The following is a 10,000-nucleotide window of genomic DNA, read 5'->3' as shown; positions in this document are numbered from 1 at the left end:
AGCACTCTGTCCTAGCACACACACTGTCCTAGCACACTGACCTAGCACTCTGTCCAAGCACACAGAACTAGCACACTGACCTAGCACACTGACCTAGCACTCTGTCCAAGCACACTGACCTAGCACACTGGCCTAGCACTCTGTCCAAGCACACTGACCTAGCTCACTGACCTAGCTGTCATAGCACACTGACCTAGCTGTCATAGCACACTGACCTAGCTCACTGACCTAGGTCACTGACCTAGAAGTCATAGCACACTGACCTAGCTCACTGACCTATCTCACTGACCTAGCTCACTGACCTAGCTGTCCTAGCACATTGTCCAGGCACACTGTCTTAGCACACTGACTTAGCTGTCCTTGCACACTGTCCTAGCTGTCATAGCACACTGACCTAGCTCACTGACCTAGCTGTCCTAGCACACTGACCTAGCTGTCCTAGCACACTGACTTAGCTGTCCTTGCACACTGACCTAGCTGTCCTAGCACACTGACCTAGCTCACTGACCTAGCACTCTGTTCAAGCACACTGAACTAGCACACTGACCTAGCACACTGACCTAGCACACTGTCCTAGCACTCTGTCCAAGCACACTGTCCTAGCACTCTGTCCATGCACACTGACCTAGCACTCTGTCCTAGCACACTGACCTAGCACTCTGTCCAAGCACACAGAACTAGCACACTGACCTAGCACACTGACCTAGCACTCTGTCCAAGCACACTGACCTAGCTCACTGACCTAGCTGTCATAGCACACTGTCCTAGCTGTCAGAGCACACTGACCTAGCACACTGTCCTAGCACTCTGTCCTAGCACACTGTCCTAGCTGTCATAGCACACTGACCTAGCTCACTGACCTAGCTGTCATAGCACACTGACCTAGCTGTCATAGCACACTGACCTAGCTCACTGACCTAGGTCACTGACCTAGAAGTCATAGCACACTGACCTAGCTCACTGACCTATCTCACTGACCTAGCTCACTGACCTAGCTGTCCTAGCACATTGTCCAGGCACTGTCTGTCTTAGCACACTGACTTAGCTGTCCTTGCACACTGACCTAGCTGTCCTAGCACACTGAACTAGCACTCTGCCCAAGCACATTGACCTAGCTGTCCTAGCACACTGACCTAGCTGTCCTAGCACACTGACTTAGCTGTCCTTGCACACTGACCTAGCTGTCCTAGCACACTGACCTAGCTCACTGACCTAGCACTCTGTTCAAGCACACTGAACTAGCACACTGACCTAGCACACTGACCTAGCACACTGTCCTAGCACTCTGTCCAAGCACACTGTCCTAGCACTCTGTCCATGCACACTGACCTAGCACTCTGTCCTAGCACACTGACCTAGCACTCTGTCCAAGCACAGCAAAACTAGCACACTGACCTAGCACACTGACCTAGCACTCTGTCCAAGCACACTGACCTAGCTCACTGACCTAGCTGTCATAGCACACTGACCTAGCTGTCATAGCACACTGACCTAGCTCACTGACCTAGAAGTCATAGCACACTGACCTAGCTCACTGACCTATCTCACTGACCTAGCTGTCCTAGCACACTGTCCTAGCACACTGACCTAGCACACTGTCCTAGCACTCTGTCCAAGCACACTGTCCTAGCACACTGACCTAGCGCACTGTCCTAGCACACTGACCTAGCTGTCCTAGCACACTGACCTAGCACACTGACCTAGCTGTTTGAGCACACTGACCTAGCACACTGTCCTAGCTGTCAGAGCACACTGACCTAGCACACTGTCCTAGCACTCTGTCCTAGCACACTGTCCTAGCTGTCATAGCACACTGTCCAAGCACACTGACCCAGCTCACTGACCTAGCTGTCATAGCACACTGACCTAGCTCACTGACCTAGAAGTCATAGCACACTGACCTAGCTCACTGACCTATCTCACTGACCTAGCTCACTCACCTAGGTATCCTAGCACACTGTCCTAGCACACTGACCTAGATCACTGACCTAGCTGTCATAGCACACTGACCTAGCACACTGACCTAGCACACTGTCCTAGCACCACTGTCCAGGCACACTGTCCTAGCACACTGACCTAGCTGTCCTAGCACACTGACCTAGCTGTCCTAGCACACTGAACTAGCACTCTGCCCAAGCACACTGTCCTAGCACACTGAACTAGCACTCTGCCTAGCACACTGACTTAGCTGTCCTTGCACACTGACCTAGCTGTCCTAGCACACTGAACTAGCACTCTGCCCAAGCACACTGACCTAGCTGTCCTAGCACACTGACCTAGCTGTCCTAGCACACTAACCTAGCACTCTGTCTAAGCACACTGTCCTAGCACACTGACCTAGCACTCTGACCTAGCTCACTGACCTAGCACTCTGACCTAGAACTCTGTCCTAGCACTCTGCCTAGCACACTGACTTAGCTGTCCTTGCACACTGACCTAGCTGTCCTAGCACACTGAACTAGCACTCTGCCCAAGCACATTGACCTAGCTGTCCTAGCACACTGACCTAGCTGTCCTAGCACACTGACCTAGCTGTCCTAGCTGTCCTAGCACACTGACCTAGCTCACTGACCTAGCACTCTGTTCAAGCACACTGAACTAGCACACTGACCTAGCACACTGACCTAGCACACTGTCCTAGCACACTGTCTAGGCACACTGTCCTAGCACACTGAACTAGCACTCTGCCTAGCACACTGACTTAGCTGTCCTTGCACACTGACCTAGCTGTCCTAGCACACTGAACTAGCACTCTGCCCAAGCACACTGACCTAGCTGTCCTAGCACACTGACCTAGCTGTCCTAGCACACTGACTTAGCTGTCCTTGCACACTGACCTAGCTGTCCTAGCACACTAACCTAGCACTCTGTCTAAGCACACTGTCCTAGCACACTGACCTAGCTCACTGACCTAGCACTCTGACCTAGAACATTGTCCTAGCACTCTGTCCTAGCACACTGATCTAGCACTCTGTTCAAGCACACTGAACTAGCACAGTGACCTAGCACACTGACCTAGCACACTGTCCTGTCCAAGCACTCTGTCCAAGCACACTGACCTAGCACTCTGTCCTAGCACACTGACCTAGCACTCTGTCCAAGCACACAGAACTAGCACACTGACCTAGCACACTGACCTAGCACTCTGTCCAAGCACACTGACCTAGCACACTGGCCTAGCACTCTGTCCAAGCACACTGACCTAGCTCACTGACCTAGCTGTCATAGCACACTGACCTAGCTGTCATAGCACACTGACCTAGCTCACTGACCTAGGTCACTGACCTAGAAGTCATAGCACACTGACCTAGCTCACTGACCTATCTCACTGACCTAGCTCACTGACCTAGCTGTCCTAGCACATTGTCCAGGCACACTGTCTTAGCACACTGACTTAGCTGTCCTTGCACACTGTCCTAGCTGTCATAGCACACTGACCTAGCTCACTGACCTAGCTGTCCTAGCACACTGACCTAGCTGTCCTAGCACACTGACTTAGCTGTCCTTGCACACTGACCTAGCTGTCCTAGCACACTGACCTAGCTCACTGACCTAGCACTCTGTTCAAGCACACTGAACTAGCACACTGACCTAGCACACTGACCTAGCACACTGTCCTAGCACTCTGTCCAAGCACACTGTCCTAGCACTCTGTCCATGCACACTGACCTAGCACTCTGTCCTAGCACACTGACCTAGCACTCTGTCCAAGCACACAGAACTAGCACACTGACCTAGCACACTGACCTAGCACTCTGTCCAAGCACACTGACCTAGCTCACTGACCTAGCTGTCATAGCACACTGTCCTAGCTGTCAGAGCACACTGACCTAGCACACTGTCCTAGCACTCTGTCCTAGCACACTGTCCTAGCTGTCATAGCACACTGACCTAGCTCACTGACCTAGCTGTCATAGCACACTGACCTAGCTGTCATAGCACACTGACCTAGCTCACTGACCTAGGTCACTGACCTAGAAGTCATAGCACACTGACCTAGCTCACTGACCTATCTCACTGACCTAGCTCACTGACCTAGCTGTCCTAGCACATTGTCCAGGCACACTGTCTTAGCACACTGACTTAGCTGTCCTTGCACACTGACCTGCTGTCCTAGCACACTGAACTAGCACTGACACTTGACCTAGCTGTCCTAGCACACTGACCTAGCTGTCCTAGCACACTGACTTAGCTGTCCTTGCACACTGACCTAGCTGTCCTAGCACACTGACCTAGCTCACTGACCTAGCACTCTGTTCAAGCACACTGAACTAGCACACTGACCTAGCACACTGACCTAGCACACTGTCCTAGCACTCTGTCCAAGCACACTGACCTCCCTAGCACTCTGTCCATGCACACTGACCTAGCAGCACACTCTAGTCCTAGCACACTGACCTAGCACTCTGTCCAAGCACACAGAACTAGCACACTGACCTAGCACACTGACCTAGCACTCTGTCCAAGCACACTGACCTAGCTCACTGACCTAGCTGTCATAGCACACTGACCTAGCTGTCATAGCACACTGACCTATCTCACTGACCTAGCTGTCCTAGCACACTGTCCTAGCACACTGACCTAGCACACTGTCCTAGTACTCTGTCCAGGCACACTGTCCTAGCACACTGACCTAGCGCACTGTCCTAGCACACTGACCTAGCTGTCCTAGCACACTGACCTAGCACACTGACCTAGCTGTTTGAGCACACTGACCTAGCACACTGTCCTAACTGTCAGAGCACACTGACCTAGCACACTGTCCTAGCACTCTGTCCTAGCACACTGTCCTAGCTGTCATAGCACACTGTCCAAGCACACTGACCTAGCTCACTGACCTAGTTGTCATAGCACACTGACCTAGCTCACTGACCTAGAAGTCATAGCACACTGACCTAGCTCACTGACCTATCTCACTGACCTAGCTCACTGACCTAGGTATCCTAGCACATTGTCCAGGCACACTGTCCTAGCACACTGACCTAGCTGTCCTAGCACACTGTCCTAGCACACTGACCTAGATCACTGACCTAGCTGTCATAGCACACTGACCTAGCACACTGACCTAGCACACTGTCCTAGCACACTGTCCAGGCACACTGTCCTAGCACACTGACCTAGCTGTCCTAGCACACTGACCTAGCTGTCCTAGCACACTGAACTAGCACTCTGCCCAAGCACACTGTCCTAGCACACTGAACTAGCACTCTGCCCAAGCACACTGACCTAGCTGTCCTAGCACACTGACCTAGCTGTCCTAGCACACTGACTTAGCTGTCCTTGCACACTGACCTAGCTGTCCTAGCACACTAACCTAGCACTCTGTCTAAGCACACTGTCCTAGCACACTGACCTAGCTCACTGACCTAGCACTCTGACCTAGAACTCTGTCCTAGCACTCTGTCCTAGCACACTGACCTAGCACTCTGTTCAAGCACACTGAACTAGCTGTGACCTAGCACACTGACCTAGACACTGTCCTAGCACACACACTGTCCTAGCACTCTGTCCAAGCACACTGTCCTAGCACACTGTCCTAGCACACTGACCTCCTGTCCAGCACAGCTGTCCTAGCACACTGACCTAGCACACTGACCTAGCTGTTTGAGCACACTGACCTAGCACACTGTCCTAGCTGTCAGCAGCACACAGACCTAGTCCTAACACTGACCTAGCACTCTGTCCTAGCACACTGTCCTAGCTGTCATGAGCACACTGACCAAGCACACTGACCTAGCTCACTGACCTAGCACACTGACCATAGCACACTACAGCTCACTGACCTAGAAGTCATAGCACACTGACCTAGCTCACTGACCTATCTCACTGACCTAGCTGTCATAGCACACTGACCTAGCTCACTGACCTAGAACACTGTCATAGCACACTGACCTAGCTCACTGACCTATCTCACTGACCTAGCTCACTGACCTAGGTGTCCTAGCACACTTGTCCAGGCACACTGTCCTAGCACACTGACCTAGCTGTCCTAGCACACTGTCCTAGCACACTGACCTGTCCTAGATCACTGACCTAGCTGTCATAGCACACTGACCTAGCACACTGACCTAGCACACTGTCCTAGCACACTGTCCAGACCTACACTGTCCTACACTGTCCTAGCACACTGACCTAGCTGTCCTAGCACACTGACCTAGCTGTCCACTAGCACACTGAACTAGCACTCTGCCCACAGCACACTGTCCTAGCACACTGAACTAGCACTCTGCCTAGCACACTGACTAGCACACTGAGCTGTCCTTGCACACTGACCTGTCAGCTGTCCTAGCACACTGAACTAGCACTCTGCCCAAGCACACTGACCTAGCTGTCCTAGCACACTGACCTAGCTGTCCTAGCACACTGACTTAGCTGTCCTTGCACACTGACCTAGCTGTCCTAGCACACTAACCTAGCACTCTGTATAAGCACACTGTCCTAGCACACTGACCTAGCTCACTGACCTAGCACACTGTCCTAGCTGTCAGAGCACACTGACCTAGAACACTGTCCTAGCACTCTGTCCTAGCACACTGTCCTAGCTGTCATAGCACACTGTCCAAGCACACTGACCTATCTCACTGACCTAGCTGTCATAGCACACTGACCTAGCTCACTGACCTAGAAGTCATAGCACACTGACCTAGCTCACTGACCTATCTCACTGACCTAGCTGTCATAGCACACTGACCTAGCTCACTGACCTAGAAGTCATAGCACACTGACCTAGCTCACTGACCTATCTCACTGACCTAGCTCACTGACCTAGGTGTCCTAGCACATTGTCCAGGCACACTGTCCTAGCACACTGACCTAGCTGTCCTAGCACACTGTCCTAGCACACTGACCTAGATCACTGACCTAGCTGTCATAGCACACTGACCTAGCACACTGACCTAGCACACTGTCCTAGCACACTGTCCAGGCACACTGTCCTAGCACACTGACCTAGCTGTCCTAGCACACTGACCTAGCTGTCCTAGCACACTGAACTAGCACTCTGCCCAAGCACACTGTCCTAGCACACTGAACTAGCACTCTGCCTAGCACACTGACTTAGCTGTCCTTGCACACTGACCTAGCTGTCCTAGCACACTGAACTAGCACTCTGCCCAAGCACACTGACCTAGCTGTCCTAGCACACTGACCTAGCTGTCCTAGCACACTGACTTAGCTGTCCTTGCACACTGACCTAGCTGTCCTAGCACACTAACCTAGCACTCTGTATAAGCACACTGTCCTAGCACACTGACCTAGCTCACTGACCTAGCACTCTGACCTAGAACTCTGTCCTAGCACTCTGTCCTAGCACACTGACCTAGCACTCTGTTCAAGCACACTGAACTAGCACAGTGACCTAGCACACTGACCTAGCACACTGTCCTAGCACTCTGTCCAAGCACACTGACCTAGCACTCTGTTCAAGCACACTGAACTAGCACAGTGACCTAGCACACTGACCTAGCACACTGTCCTAGCACTCTGTCCATGCACACTGACCTATCACTCTGTCCTAGCACACTGACCTAGCACTCTGTCCAAGCACACAGAACTAGCACACTGACCTAGCACACTGACCTAGCACTCTGTCCAAGCACACTGACCTAGCACACTGGCCTAGCACTCTATCCAAGCACACTGACCTAGCTCACTGACCTAGCTGTCATAGCACACTGACCTAGCTCACTGACCTAGGTCACTGACCTAGAAGTCATAGCACACTGACCTAGCTCACTGACCTATCTCACTGACCTAGCTCACTGACCTCGCTGTCCTAGCACATTGTCCAGGCACACTGTCCTAGCACACTGACCTAGCTGTCCTAGCACACTGTCCTAGCACACTGACCTAGATCACTGACCTAGCTGTCATAGCACACTGACCTATAACACTGTCCTAGCACACTGACCTAGCACACTGTCCTAGCACTCTGTCCAGGCACACTGTCCTAACACACTGTCCTAGCACACTGACCTAGCGCACTGTCCTAGCACATTGAACTAGCTGTCCTAGCACACTGACCTAGCACACTGACCTAGCTGTTTGAGCACACTGACCTAGCACACTGTCCTAGCACTCTGTCCAAGCACACTTTCCTAGCACACTGTCCTAGCACACTGACCTAGCTCACTGACCTAGCTGTCCTAGCACACTGTCCAAGCACACTGACCTAACACACTGACCTAGCACACCGTCCTAGCACACTGTCCTAGCACACTGACCTAGCACACTGTCCTAGCACACTGACCTAGCTCACTGACCTAGCTGTCCTAGCACACTGTCCTAGCACACCGACCTAGCACACTGTCCTTGCACACTGACCTAGCACACTGACCTAGCCCACTGTTCTAGCTTTCCTAGCACACTGACCTAGCACACTGACCTAGCACACTGTCCTAGCACACTGACCTAGCCCTTGCTTTGAGTGAGAGGTGTCTAATGGTGCCATTCCATCTGTGAATGATCACTCACCTACAGTAACCCAGGTTACGATCACACACGTCACATTTATAGTAAACCAGTTTAAGATCACTCACCTCACATCTACAGTAACCCAGGTTAAGATCACTGACCTCACATCTACAGTAACCCAGGTTAAGATCACTGACCTCACATCTACAGTAACCCAGATTAAGTAATGTAGGCATCTCGGCACAATTTCTCTCTATCTCTCTGATTTTAAAGGAGTTTTGTGTAAATTATAAGCCCAACCAAGGCTCTACTCCAATATCAACACATACTGCTAGCATATGTCTTAAAATGAAACTAGTGTCAGGAATGCATTCTATGGTATGGTATGTTAGTATGTGTAGTAATTGTGCACTAGAAAGTAACTGGAACTATCAGGTCTTGCTTTAACATGATCTTTGGGTGAAATTACAAGTGTAAACATGCCTTCAAGTGGTATGCAAGTGTGGATATTGGAACAAACACATAACTAGCCCCTGTCACTCTTATAGAGTGGTATCTATCTGTGTACACGTGAGAGTAACTGGAGCCACCAGGGAATTCTCTACATGAACTCTGTAAAAGAAGAAAGCTGTGGGATCGTTCATCGTTCCTCATCACAGCTGCTCCTGCTGATTGAGAAGGACTGAATTACTGTAACTGGTCCCATATGAGTTTAATAAGCCCATTCCAGCTGAATGTATGTGGATAGTTAGCTAGTTAGAGGTTGTGTCCCAAATGGCCCCCTATTCCCTATTTATGTAGTAGTGTACTGTGTAGGGAATAGGGTGCCATTTAGGACACACAGAGGCTCACCCTGTCAGGGCCTCCGCAGGAGAACTATAGGGGCCGACTGTCTCTCTCTCTCTCTGTCTGAGGGAACAGTACCTTTCTCTAAAGGGGGGCAGACGTAGTTTACTAGCATGCAAATATGTGTTCCTTGACCAATTAAGAGTGAGATCATGGTTTTACGGTGTCTTTACTGGCGGGCTGAGTGGATACTCTGGTAGGTTGTGTTCACTTCACAAGCGGAGGGAGGGACTCTTTATATGAGACAGACGGTGTTAGGCTGCAGGCCTAACTGATACAAGCAGAAATGGGATGGGGAGTCGGGGGTGTAGAACAACCTCTTTTTGTTTCTCTTTTCTTTACATACCAATTTTATTATTACAAAATCCTGTATGTTCAATATGTTAATTTCTCTAAAAAGGAAAAAATTATGAAATTGTCAACTTTACAGGGAGGGACACACAAGTCACGATGTGATTGCAATCGGTATTGCAAGATACTGTATCTCAATGTTGAACTTGTTCAGCTAACAGGAAACCAAACTACTGTCAGGGTTGGGGTCAATTCCATTTCAATTCCAGTCAATTCAGAAACTAAACCAAATTCCAATTCCAATTGAAAATGTTCCTCATTGAAATTCATTGAAGAGATTTAGAATTGGAATTTCAGTGTACTTCTTGAATTGATTGGAATTTAAATGGAATTGACCCCAACCCTGACTACCAGGACAGTGGCCTTGTCTGAAATCTGTCTTGCCTACTAC

At 50.6% G+C, this 10,000-nt stretch overlaps 1 protein-coding gene across 1 annotated transcript in view; it reads right to left on the bottom strand.

The window, feature by feature from the left end:
• Window positions 1-10,000, bottom strand: part of LOC123999725 (integrin alpha-1-like) — a 92,075-nt gene that overhangs the window by 56,745 nt on the left and 25,330 nt on the right. The gene's annotated exons all lie outside the window — the stretch shown is intronic.

This window comes from Oncorhynchus gorbuscha, linkage group LG16 (genome assembly GCF_021184085.1).
Source record: "Oncorhynchus gorbuscha isolate QuinsamMale2020 ecotype Even-year linkage group LG16, OgorEven_v1.0, whole genome shotgun sequence".
Taxonomy (NCBI): domain Eukaryota; kingdom Metazoa; phylum Chordata; class Actinopteri; order Salmoniformes; family Salmonidae; genus Oncorhynchus; species Oncorhynchus gorbuscha.
The sequence above is the reverse complement of the archived record's forward strand: the minus strand, read 5'-3'. Positions and strand labels throughout refer to the sequence as shown.